Source organism: Tupaia chinensis, unplaced genomic scaffold (assembly GCF_000334495.1).
Source record: "Tupaia chinensis unplaced genomic scaffold, TupChi_1.0 Scaffold144426_1, whole genome shotgun sequence".
Classification (NCBI taxonomy): Eukaryota; Metazoa; Chordata; class Mammalia; order Scandentia; family Tupaiidae; genus Tupaia; species Tupaia belangeri.
The window spans coordinates 2,474,699-2,486,979 of record NW_006204286.1 but is presented as its reverse complement, the minus strand read 5'-3'; the positions used below and the strand labels follow the sequence as shown (position 1 = coordinate 2,486,979).

The 12,281-nt window shown below is 37.7% G+C and overlaps 1 pseudogene; it reads right to left on the bottom strand.

The window, feature by feature from the left end:
- Nucleotides 1-12,005, bottom strand: part of LOC102494630 (ubiquitin-conjugating enzyme E2 R2-like) — a 19,239-nt pseudogene extending 7,234 nt beyond the window's left edge.
- Between the last annotated feature and the right edge of the window lie 276 nt (nucleotides 12,006-12,281).

The following is a 12,281-nucleotide window of genomic DNA, read 5'->3' as shown; positions in this document are numbered from 1 at the left end:
CCAGGAAGACAGAGAGACAGAAAGCGAGAAATCACCCCCGAGGGGGGGGTGGCCACGCTGCAATCCCTTCTTCTCTATTCTCCTATCAGGATCTTGGGCATGCCCGCACAAGTACCTGGCATTAGTTTAAGCCACCAGATCCAGGACTTGAACCACCGCCAACTACATGGGAGTTCAGTGACATAGTCATTACGCTAACTGCTGATCCTCACTCTACATTTTTAATATGTAAGCTTTTGGTCTGCTTTCAATAAGATTCTTGTTATGTTGGTTTAGCAAGAATTCTTCTTCCCTTAATGTCTCTTCTTAATAATTTTTCATCCATTGACCTCCTTACTCTGCTTTTTGCCTAAATTCCCAGTTGTCTTTGCCATATTGGGAGTTAACCCAATGTATTGCAGTAAGTTTTTTGTTTGTTTGCTTGATTTTTTACTTTTTATTTTTTTTAAGACAGGGTCTTACTGTGTCATAATCATCTTGCCTTAGCCTTTCAGCTGGGACTGCAGATGCTTGCTACCATGCTTGGCTCTTTTTCTTTTTTCTTCTTTTTATTTATCTATTTACTACTATTATTATTATTATTATTTTAAACATTAGATCACTATACATCATTTGGCTTGCAAAGAGAATTTACTGATCATGAGATATACCTCAGACCAGTCCAGTTGAGAATACTATATACATTATCATCAACAGGCAATAAACCATTTCTGTGTCCCGCAAATGTCTTGCCTCTCTACTTTTTCTCCCTGATTTCCTTCCCTGTACTCTTCCCTTCTCCCACCCTCCCTCCACACTGTCTCCAATGTCCATAACTATTTTCACTGCTTTTAGGTTTTCCAATCTTTTAATCTCTACCATAGAAGTCAGATAACCGGTATATATTGAGTAGAGACATACCATATCTCTCTTTCATAGCCTGACTTTCTTCACTCAGCAATAGATCTTCCATATTTGACTACTTTGTATCAAATGTGCCTGGCTCTTTTACTGGCAGGGTCCTGATCTGTTACCCAGACTATCCTTAAGCTCATAATTCTCCTGCCTTGTCTCTTGAGTAGGAGTGTGACACTATCTCAGCCTTTATGTTGGATCAGGAATCAAACTCAGGCTTCCCACGTGGTCTCAATCTGTAGAGCAAAGTGTCTTTTGTAATGCATGCCACCATGGCTGGGTCCTATTGCAATAGTTTTGAAATCTACCACAGTATTCACAAATAAAGTCTTCCTTAGTGTTTTGTTGTTTGTTTGTTGTGTTTATTTATTATTTCCTGAAAGACAAATAGAGAGAAAGATAAATATCCTCAATGGGTCTTCATGCCATGATCCTCCCCCAAGCTCTGCAGCCAGCTGGGATAATGGCTATATTAAGATGGACCCACAGCACAAACCTGGAGCCTTTTTACATAATCTCCAGCATTGCATAGCAGCACTCTGACTCCCTGAGCTACCATGAATGAGCCTTTCTTAGTGTTTTAATAACTGTTAAAATGTTTTTTTTTAATTTAACATGGTTTCCCATGATCTTTCTTCTGTGTGTGTCTGTGTCCTAATCTATTCTTATGAGAATATCAGTCAATGGATTAGGGCCTATTCTAATGACTTCATCTTTACTTAATTGCATCTTTTTTTTTTTAAAGGCTTTTTTTCACTCACCAGAAAGACAGAGAGAGATAGGGAGACAGAAAGCAAAAAATCACCCCCCCCAGGAGGGATGGCCATGCCGCAATCCTTTCTCCTCCATTCTCCTTTCTTGGGATCTTGGGTACACATGCACACGTGCCTGGCGTGAGTTTAAGCCACCTAGTCTAGGACTCAAACCATGGTCGACTATATGGGAGTCCAGTGACATAGCCATTACACCAACTGCTGGTGCCTTTAATTACATCTTTAAAGAACCAATCTCCAAATGCAGTCACATTCTGAGATACTAGGGGTTAAGACTGTAACACAGAGACTTTCAGGGGGAACACAATTCAACCCATAATGCATAGTACTGTATTTACTGCAAATCATGCCACCACTCCTGCTGATTTAAAAATCCAGGTCAATAGTACATCCACTACCTTTTCATTTCACTTTATTTGAATTCCTTATTTCTTTTGACCTCATCCATTCATTCACTACTTATTCTCACTGTCATGTAATAAATTTTCTCACTATCTTAAACTGTTGTAATCCCTAAATTACTGCTTCAAACACCTTACCTTCTAAATTATTCACACTCTGATTCTTCTTTTAGCTTACCAGGACTAGCATGCCAATAACTTAATTTTTTTTATCAGTCAACCTTTTCTTGTTTTTACTTCATTCTCCATTTAGCTCAGCTGGTACGATTTATTATTTCAATGACTCATACTAATGCTGAATTCTCTTCTATCATTTTGTTGAATATATCTGAAAAAAAAAAAAAAAATCCGTCCCATGTAGCTGAGTGCTGCTGTGAACCAAAAACACACCTAAAAGAATGTTATTATCCATAAATACTCATAATCACCAAACTAAACTAAGCTCTAAACACTGCAGTGTTAATCTACAGTTCTCTAGCAGCTCATTGTCTTAATTTGCCTGACATTAGGCCTTTTTTTCTCCTATACATCGATCCTTCAGTCTTCTGAATTTCACAGAGGTATTAGTTAAGAAAGTGTCTTTATGATCTTGCCACTAAATCTTTACATATCCATCCCTCTCTTGCCCTTTTATTCTATATAAAGACTATCCTTTCAGGACCAGTAGTTTTCGTAATGGCTATGTCACTGGACTCTCATGTAGTTGCCCGCGGTTCGAGTCCCAGACCAGGTGGCTTAAACTCACTCACGGTGCGCGTGTGTGCGTGCGTGCCCAAGATCCCGAGAGGAGAATGATTGTAGCATGACCATCCCTCCTGGGGGGTGATTTCTCACTTTCTGTCTCTTTCTCTCTGTCTTTCTGGCAAGGGCACATGCCCTATAGCAAAATCCTCTCAAAAGAAAAATTTAAAAAGACTATCCTTTCATGTCTGTTCTGGACCCCATTTCCTTGGTTTCTTCCGGAAATTTACATTAGTAGTCTTTGTTCTCTTATCTCTTCTAACTTCTACTGTATTTTCTTTTCTAGTGCTTAATACTGTTAAAACCTTTCTAATTAAAAGCAAATAAACCTCAACTAGTGCCATATCAAATAGTCCTATTCTCCCACCACAGATGCTCTACTCTCAGCTAAATTTCCCAAGGCTTGTCTTCATTAACTCCCATAAATTTTCAACCCATTACAGTCTGGCTTCTGTTTCCATGACAGGACAAGCTTATTCTTTCTTAGGTACACACTGAACTCCTTGTTTTTAAATCCAGTAGCAATACTTCAGCAGTTTCAATAATAGCTCATATACTGATAATTTTTAAGAAAATATTTTTTAAATATGTTTTTCTCAGTTTGTCATAATTATTTTTTGGGGGTTAATATGAGTAGGCATTTTAGAGCCCCTTGTCATGACTACTTTTCATATTTTTAACTTTTTTTTTTCTTTTTTTGGAGAGGTTTTTGCTATAGGGCGCATGTGCTCGCCAGACAGAGAGAGAAAGAGAGACAGAAAGAGAGAAATCACCTTCCAGGGGGGATGGTCACGCTGCAATCCCTTCTCCTCCATTCTCCTCTCAGGATCTTGGGCATGCACGCACAAGCGCCTGGCGTGAGTTTAAGCCACCAGGTCTGGGACTTGAACTGTGGTCGACTACATGGGAGTCCAGCGACATAGCCATTATGCTAACTGCTGGTCCCCATATTTTTAACTTTTGACCATCATTTTATACCAAGTGAATTTTCAGCAGCACAGGAAGGAAAAACCTTCACGAAGCTTGAAAATATCTATTATAATCTGACATATTTAACTTCCTAATTGATTTTTTTTTCAGTGATGGCTCTAGAGACAAGTTTTACTCAGATGGAGTTGGTGTTAAAAAAATACGTTTTTCCAGGGATTTTGCTGCAGTATTTGATTATCCTCCTCCTCCATTTTTTAGAGGTTTTTGCCTTAGGGTACTTGTGCTCACTGGAGAGAGACGGAGACAGTGAGAGGGAAAATGAGAAATCGCTCCCCTAGGAATGATGGCCATGCCACAATTCCTTCTCCATTCTTTTCCCAGGATCTTAGACATGTACACACACACATGCCTCGTGTGAGTTTCAAGTCACCAGATCTGGGACTCAAACCATAGTTGACCATGTGGGAGTCCAGTAATGTAACCACTATGCCACCTGCTGGCTCCAGTTATGTTTTTAAAAATTTAAGCAGCACCAAGGATTATTTTAACTTTTATGAGAAAATTTAGTCTAAATAAAAGGTTTTCTCAGATACCACATATGTAATGCAAAAAGATCCTCAGAGTCTTGTGCTTCAAATTTCTTAGTTGTTTATAGTGACCTGAACATCTTTCTGTAATTCTAAGCACAAAGTTATATTATTTTTTCTTAAATGCACGTGTAAGGACTTCTGGTTCTGTCAAGGTGGGATAGTTTCATTCTTCCTACATGTTTCCCTTTATTGCTAAAACATAAGAATAAACACACAAGCATAGGAACTCTGAAAGATGAGGTAAATTGCCTAGAGACTTCAGGATTGATGAACAACATGGTAGTGAGGATGAGCCCCTTGTTTCTTTTTTGCATTCCCTCCCATATGTCCCATAGAGAGCATTACGTAGGCCTGCAACACGGAGCCACCTACAGACACAAACAAATGATATAATCTGTACTCCCTAATTTAAAAAAAATTGCATAAAAGGATAAATTAACAATATAATACATTTTTTTCTTTTTTTTACTTTTTGGAGAGGATTTTGCTATAGGACACGTGCGCTCGCCAGACAGACAGAGACAGAGAGACAGAAAGCGAGAAATCACCCCCCAGGGGAGATGGCCACACTGCAATCCCTTCTCCTCCATTCTCCTCTCAGGATCTTGGGCATGCACGCACACACGCCCAGAGTGAGTTTAAGCCACTGGGTCCGGGACTCGAACCACGCGGCCAGCTACATGGGAGTCCAGCAACATAGCCATTACGCTAACTGCTGGTCCCAACAATATAATACATTTTTGATAATATCTGTCACTCCTAAGTACACTCCACTCCCCAACAGAAAAAAAAGCAACATTTTGATTTTCCCACAGAATGGGGTCAGCAAGGCAAAGCAGAAAGAGCTAATCTATTATCATCTGTCTGGAAAAAACACATGGCAGCAGTTTAATTTCCAGGTACTTAGTGTCTGAGGAGGCAGCTGAAAATTCCATTATCTGCCCTACTGAACAAGGGAGTGTATCAGTGGAGTTCAATGGCATAAACTTTCATCTCCATCTGGCAGCAATGAGTCTTCATGGTGGGGAAAGGTGGGGCTAACCAACACAAAGCTTCACCTCTCCATAAGCTGTACCAGAGAACCCCAACTCTCTTTGAACTTCAGGAATAAAACAAGAACATTCTCTTGAGTGTTTTAAATTATATTTAACGGTTGAAACAAATTATAATAACATCTGACATGGTTATCTATACATACAGAAGAAATGCTTAGGACAATTATATTTAAAAAAGTAATGAGCAGTGGTTTTATAGCAAGAGATTAAGGAAATCCAATCTCACATGACCAATCACAGTTCAACACAACTCAGCAGCTTGAAAAACACACCGGCCACATGTGCCTATGTACCTTAAATCCTGACTAGCTGGAAAAATGGAGGAGAAGGGTTTGAGGAGAAACCATACCCCATTGGCAAGTGCCATTATGCCAACTGCTGGTCCCTCTATTTTTGAGATTATTGACTATGCTTTGGGGGTCTTATTAAAGAAGTCTTTGCCTACCCCAATGCCTCACAGAGTTTTCCCAGTGTTTTCCAGTCAAAGTTTTATATTTTGGGGTCTTAGGTTTAGATCTTTGACCCACTTTGAGTTGATTTTTGTAAATGGGGAGAGATAGGGGTTAAGATTCATTTTTCTGCAGGTGGATACTCAGTTTTTCCAGCACCATTTGCTAAAGGGGTTTTCCTTTTCCCACTGGATTGACTGGTACTCTGTCAAAAATCACTTGGCTATATTTTGGGGAGTTTATTTCTGGGGACTCTATTCTGTTCCACTGGTCCTCCTGTCTCTTTCTGTGCCAATATCATGCTGTTTTGATTATCACAAGCTTTGTTGTATATATTGGGATCAGGGAGTGAGATGCCTCCCACTCCACTCTTCTTGTGCAGGATTGCTTTGGCAATACAAAGTCTTTTATGATTCCAGACAAATTGTATGATTGTCTTTCCTAGATCTGTAAAGAATGTCTCTGGCACTTTGATTGGCATTGCATTAAATAGGTAGATTAATTGGGGTAGAATTGCCATTTTGATTATATTAATTCTGCCAATCCAGGATCATGGGAGATCCTTACACTTTTCTGTGTCATTTTCAATTTCTTTTTTTAACTTCTCATAGTTTTTCTTGTGGAGGTCTTTAACTTCTTTGGTTAGATTTATTCCTAGGTATCTTATACTTTGGGTGGCTATGGTAAATGGAATCACTTTTTTTCAGTTCTATCTCAGTCTGTCTGCGGTTCTTATATAGAAATGCTATAGATTTCTGTATCTTGATTTTATTTCCTGCAACTTTACTGTGTTTATTACTTCTAGGAACTTTTTCATGGATACCATCGGGTCTTCTATGTATAGAACCATGTAATCTGCAAATAGAGGTAGTTTCACCTCCTCTTTTGCTCTTAGAAAGTCTTTAATTTTATTCTCTTTTCTGATTGCATTGGCGAGGACTTCCAGTACTATATTAAAAAGGAGTGGAAAAAGTAGGTTTCCTTGTCTTGTACCAGTTTTTAGTGGACAAGCTTTCAGCTTTTTCCCATTCAGGATAATGTTAGCTATGGGTTTTTGATAGATAGCTTTTATTGTGTTCTACACCTATTTTCCTGAGATTCTTGATCATGAAGGGATGTTGTATCTTATCAAATGCTTTTTCTGAATGAATTAATATGATCATTTGGTTTTTATCTTTCTTTCTGTTAATATGGTGTATTACATTTATGGTTTTCCATATGTTGAACCAAACTTGCATCCCTGGAATAAAGCTTACCTAGTCATGATGTATAATCTTATTTATATGTTGTTGGATAAGATTTCCTAATATCTTGTTGAGAATTTTCATCAGAGACATTGGTCTATAGTTTTCCTTCCTTGTCCTGTCCTTGTCTGTTTTAAGGGTAATGGTGATGTAGGTTTCATGGAATGAATTTGGGAGAGTTCCAACCTTTTGGATATTTAAACATAACTTCAGAAGAATGGGGGTTAATTTTTCTTTTAACCTTTTGTGGAATTCAGAAGTAAAGCCACTAGGACCAGGGCTTTTCTTTGTTTGGAAGTCACTTATTCCTGATTCAATCTCCTGGCTTGTTATGGACATATTCAGACTTTCTACATCTTCCTGACTTAATTTTGGTAGATTATATGTGTCCAGGAATTTGTCCATCTCATCCAGATTTTCCTGTTTGTTGTCGTATAGTTGTTCATAGTATCCTCTAATGATGTTTTGTAGTTCTATTATGTCTGTTGTTATGTGGCCTGCTTCATTGCAGATTTGATTTACCTGGTTCCTTTCTCTTTCCTTCTTAATTCGTCTCACTAGTGGTGTATCAATTCTGTTTATCTTTTTAAAGAGCCAACTTTTACTATAATTTATTTTCTGTATAGTTTGTTTGTTTTCAATTTCATTTATTTCTGCTCAGATCTTTATTATTTCTTTTCTCCTGAAGTTTATTGGATTTTTTTGCTGTTGCTTTTCCAGTTCTTTGAGGCATGATGTTAAGTGGTCGATTTGCCTTCTTTCCATCTTCTTTTTATGTGCACTAATTGCTATGAGCTTCCCTCTTATGACTACTTTTGCAGTGTCCCAAAGATTATGGAATCTCATGTCCTTATTATAATTTTCTTCCAAGAATCCTTTTATTTCAGTCTTTATTTCTTCAGTAGTTGTGAAGTCATTGAGGAGTAGGTTATTTAGTTTCCAAGTATTTATGTATTTTTGAGGGTTTTTCTTGAAATTAATATAAAGTTTAATTTCATCATGATTGGAGAAGATGCTGGATATAATTTCTATACTTTTGATTCTGTAGAGGTTTGCTTTGCATCTTATCATGTGGTAAATCTTAGTAAAGATCCCATGTGGGGGTTAGAAAAAAGTGTATCTTGCGGTTTTGGGGTGGAAGGCTCTATAGATGTCTGTGAAGTCCATTTGATTTATGGTATCATTTAGATCCTTTATCTCTTTACTTGTTTTTTGTCTAGATGCTCTATCAGATCTATATCCAGAGGAGATAGTGGGATGTTAAGGTCTCCAACAATTTTTGTGTTGCAGTCTATCTCTCCTTTTAGATCTAATAGTCTTCATATATTTGGGTGCTCCTGAGTTAGGTGCATAGATATTTATTAACATTATATCTTCTTGATGGATTAACCCTTTTACTACTATATAGTGCCTTTCTTTGTCTCTTTGAACCTTTTTTTGTTTTAAAGCCTATTTTTCCAGAAATTAGTATTGTAACTCCAGCTCATTTGCATGGAGTACCTTTTTCCAGCCCTTCACTTTTAGTCTATGTATTTCTTTATCCATTAGATGCTTTTCTTGTAGGCAACAGATAGAAAGTTTCTGTTTGTTTTCTGTTTGTTTTGTTTTTTCCATTCAGGCAGTTCGTGTCTCTTCATTGGAGAATATAATCAGTTAACATTCAATGTTGTTAGTAATATTTCTGGACTTGTTCTTAAATTTAAATTGGCCACAGTCTTGGTTTTCTTTTATTTTCTTATTTCTACCTGTTCATTCTTTAGTATTTCTGGAATAGAACTCTTCAGAATTTCTTGAAGAGATGGTCTGGTGTTGGCAAATTTTTTCAGGTTTATTTGTCTGAGAAGATTTTAATCATTTTTTTCCCATATGAAGGATTATCTTGCTGGATATAATAATCTTGGTTGAAATTGTTTCTCTCTTAACACTTTAAATATGTGGCATGCACACGCGCCCAGCATGAGTTTAAGCCACCGGGTCCGGGACTCGAACCGTAGTCAACTACGTGGGAGTCCAGCGACATAGCCATTACGCTAACTGCTGGTCCCCATTGTTTCCGATGAGAGGTCTGATGTTAGTCTGATGGGATATCCTTTGAAATTAACTTGATGTTTCTCTCTTGCAAATTTTAGTATCTTGTCTTTGCAGTTTTGGTCAATCTGACTATGATGTGCTGGGGGAAGATCTTCTTGGGTGTGGGTATTTGAGTGACTCTCTCTAGGTTTAGAAAGTTTTCTTCTAAGATTTCATAGAATAGATTACCAATGCCCTTATTAGTCTCTTCACCTTCCAGGATACCAATTATTTGGATGTTTGGATGTTTAATGGAATCTAGTAGAAACTAGTATTTCTCATATATTCTGCTTATGTTCTTTTTTTTTTTTGGTGATTTTTTTCTAGATTGGAGACTTAATCTTGAGCATGATCTAATTGGCTTTTAATACTTTCAAGAGAGTTTTTGATTTTCTGTATTACAGCCTTCATCTCTAATAATCTGATTCTTATAGTGACCATTTCTTCTTTCAAATCATGGAAGGATTTTCTCATCTCCTGGAGTTCATTGTCTCTTTTCTGTTCCAACTCATAGAGATTTGTCATTATGAATGTTCTGGACTCTTTCTCTGACATTTTGGTAACTTCTGTATTTTTTTTTTTAAGAGATGGAGTAGAGTTATTGTGTTCTTTTGATGGAGATATAGTTCCTGCTTTCTTCAAACCTGAGGCTCTTCTACTTCTAGCCATTTGGTGATGTATTCACTTTTGGATACCTTTTTGGAGAATGTTTCTGCCCCTGGGAATAAGTTTGGTTTCCTTTTACTGCAAATTGATGTGTGCCAAAATCTCTCTTCTATTGTGTTTAGCAATGTGGTCCCCACAGAAAGAGTCTTCTACTCAGGTGTCAAAAGAATAGTTTCTCCTTTTTTGCAGGTAGTTCAGCAAAAGGGCTATTTGAGAACTATGATTCTAGACCTGTCTAGTCCCTCTGGGCTGGTAGAGGATGAGGATAAGATGACAATATAAGAGGAAATAAAAAAGAGTATGAAAGAGAAAAAAGAAAACTGTGGCACACGATTTCTCCAGGGGGCTACAGATAGAACGGAACTGAGCTCTGCTGGAGAGCTAGGGGACTATTCTATAGGGTAAGGAGAAGTAGGAAATTAGCAAAAGAAAGAAGAAAAATAAACAGCCTACCTTTCTGGCATGGAGGAGGGGTTTTTTGAGATTGGGACAGCTGGGCTGGGGTTGGAGCTGGAGCTGAGGCTAGGGCCAGTGACAGGTCCTGCCTCAGTTTTCCTGACTGGCCAGGGGGCTGTAAATGGAACTGGGCTCTGCTGGAAAGCTGGAGACTGGCCTTTCTGGCAGGAGAGGGGGAGGTCTGAGGATGGGAGAGTTGGTCTGAGGCTGGAGCAGGAGCTGGAGCCGAGGTGAGTGAAAGGACCTGCCTCAGTTTCTCTGACTTGCCAGAAGGCTGCAGATATGACTAGGCTCTGCTGGAGAGATGGGGGTTGCCCTTTCTGGCAGGGAAGAGGTGGGGCTCTGAGGTTAGGAGAGCTGGGTTGTGACAGGAGCTGGAGCTGGGGCTGGGGCCAGTGCCATCTATGGTATTTTCTCGTGGCAACTTGAGCCAACTAAGACAAACTAAACACTGCCAACGCGTAATAAAAATAAAACAGATAATCTTATCATCTCTATAGCCACTAAATAAATTACATTTGTAACAAAAAGCCCCCAAAGAGAAATTCCTAGGCCCAAATGATGTTACTGATGAATTCTTCCATAATTCAAGAGTAAAAAAGTTGCAATTTTATATAATTTCTTGTAGCAAATAGACAGGAGAATACTTCTTAGTCATTTAATGAGGCCATTATTACTCTGATAACAAAACCATACGAAGACAGTTGTAAAAAGAGAAACTATGGATAAATATCTCTCCAGAGTTTATGAAAACCAAAAAACAAAACAAAACAAAAACATTCAACAAAATCAAAATAGTAAATTGAACAAAGTAATGCATAAAAATAATTACACACTCTCACCAGGTGAATTTTTTTTTCAGTTTTACAGTGCAGGTTAAATAATTTTTTAAATGATCAATATAAATCACCTTGGTAAAATGCTAAAGAAAAATAATTCATAAGATCATATTGATAAACATAAAAAGAGATTCCATAAAACCCAGCACCCACACATGATACAAACTATCACAAAATAATAGAAGGGAAACTTCTTCAACTTGCTAAATAATATCTAAAAAAAGAAACAAAACTATAAATAACAGCATACTCACCAGTTCTTTTGAGACTGGAAACAAAGCAAGGATGTTTACTGAATTAGTTTGCTAAAACTGCCAGAGCAAATACTATAGACCTGATGAGTTAAACAATAGTAATGTATTTTATTACAATTATGGAGGCTAGAAGTCTGAAATCAAAGAGTCAGCATGGTTGGTTTCTTTTGGAACCTGTTATATATTCCAGTCTTTCAGTTTCTTACTTTACTTCTGTCTCTCCCTCTCTCCTTTTCTCTCTCTCTGTCTTGTCTTTCTGGCAATCACACACACCCTAGAGCAAAATCTAAACAAATATCTATTAATAATAATAATAATAATAATGGATCAGCAAGTGGTGTGCTGGTTGGGGTGACTGGATCCTATATGGCCGACCATGCTGCTTGAGTCCTGGACCTGGTGGCTTAAAAAACACAGTGGGTGCATATGCACGCATGCATGCCCAAAATCCTGAGAGGAGAGTGGAGAAGGTATCGTGGAATGACCATTCCCCCGGGTAATGTCTTAAGTTGAAATTAAGTTGAAAATTTATTTATTACACATAATCTACCAAACAAAATTATAAAACACTGATAAAAGAAGCAAAAAAGATCTAAATAATAGAGAGACATATTCATAAATTAATCTAGCCTACCTTAAACATGTTCCGAACACCTAGAGTAGGGCAACATCATTTACTAAAGCCTATTTTATAATAAAGTGTTGAATTTCTTATGTAATTAATTGAACATTGTACTGAAAATGAAAAACAGTGCAATTGTATGAGCAGGCAAAGTACTATTTATTCTGAATATATATCATTTTCAGAACATTATGAAGTAGAAAAATCCGAATTTAAAGCATAAGCAGGGGACCATCTATATTTTTCTGTGGTCTTCCTTCTGTGTGTGTCTCTGTGTCTTAGTATGCTTTTCCCCTA